Raw genomic sequence first — 1,643 nt, forward strand, 5'->3', positions numbered from 1 at the left:
TAACTACACTTGTACTGTCAGTGACTCGCTGTTCCTACCCTCTCTGAACTGAACTCAGACTCGCCTCATTCACAGAGCCCCTTGCCAGGCTCAAATCCTCGTTGTGTTTACCTAATAAACCCTTCGCCTCTCATTCAGAATGTATCACCAGTTAACAAAGGTACGCTATGGAAAAACTAGAAGCCTAAAGCTAAGATGAGACACTTAACGCTGCTTGCCAAACATTGCCATGTCATCAAGGGTCTTCTGTCTCCATTTCCGTGACCCAGTATTTCAGCGTTGGATCTGCTGAAGGCGCATAACCCTTGCCAGACAGACAGCTCCCCCCTGCAAGGCCAGTCTCCTGGCCAAGCTGGCCCCAGTCAGGGCAGCCCGCCTCTCATTAGTCAGAGGGTCCACACGCACGCTCAGCTCTGGAGGGTGGGTCACCCCAGCTCGGTCTGACTTTAACGGGGGGGTGGGGGGGGCTGGGTCCTGCAACCACTGACCTCCAGCAAGGCCGGTAGGACCATGAGATGCCCCACAGAGCCCCCACAGAGGCACAGAAAGTGCAGTAGCCTCCTCTTCCCTCTGTCAAGATTCAGGAATGTCCGAAACTCAGCAGGGGACCCCCTCACTTTGGGGGACACAGTCCAAGAGCTAACACCATGGCTAGTGCTGAGTGCCAACAGACTATGGTTTTTCCTGTACGCACCTGTCCAAACGTTCATTCATCGCAGGCACAGTAAGAGGACAACAATAACGAAAAACAAGAATCGTAAATATGCTGTACTAACAATTGTTTGAATTCTCTCTCTCCGAATATCTTTCTTTTTAAGATGTATTTATTTATGCATACAGAGCTGGGGTACAAGCCAGAGGTGCAGGGACAGTGAGAGGATTCACTAGAAAACAGAGTGGGGAGAACAGGCAGATCGTTGAGGTACACGGCTGAGGGGAGCAGTGGGCGGGTCAGGAGCCGTCTGCCGCGCCGTGTGGGTCCCCTCCAGGGAGGGGATCGAACTCGCCCTGAAAGGCTGCAGCCAGCCTGCAGTGCTGCGTCCTAACCCGTTGCGCCACCAGAGAGGCCCCAAATATCTTATTTTGCTTAATAGCTATAGCTGCAGAAAGGAAAGCCATGGTAAAGGGGGGAGCGAGGAAAACCACTGTAATTCCTGGCAGCAAGTAGCTGGCAGTGCTAGTCACGGAGATTTGTAGGATGGTGAGACCAAGCGTGAGCATGGCCCCAGGGACCGAGCTGGGGCGGGGGCCGTGGGGCTGCACACCTCCATCCTCTGGCTCACTCAGCCCCCGTGGCTTCATGGCCCAGAGCCTCACATGCGCTAGGAAAGGACTGAGCTGCTAAACCATAGGCACTTCTTTTCCAAGTCTTGATCCTAGAATTAGGTAGATTTTTTTCTCAGGCATCCTAGGATTTTCAAGCCGCTAAAGGTGGCGCGGGCTTCAGAGAGCTTTAGGAAGTGTTTGAAGCGCCACCACCTCGGGCCACCACACTCGAAAAGGCCAGTGGACACTCCACGGCGAATCCATTTAAGGACGTGTTAATGGCTGAGCAGAAACAGGAGGAGAATCCATTCCCCACGGAGAGGAGACGGAGCCCGCGTCTGTCAAAACACGACAGCAGCCAGCGGTCAAGGTGGGAA

The sequence above is a fragment of the Condylura cristata genome, unplaced genomic scaffold (assembly GCF_000260355.1).
Source record: "Condylura cristata isolate star-nosed mole 26May11 unplaced genomic scaffold, ConCri1.0 scaffold00007, whole genome shotgun sequence".
Classification (NCBI taxonomy): Eukaryota; Metazoa; Chordata; class Mammalia; order Eulipotyphla; family Talpidae; genus Condylura; species Condylura cristata.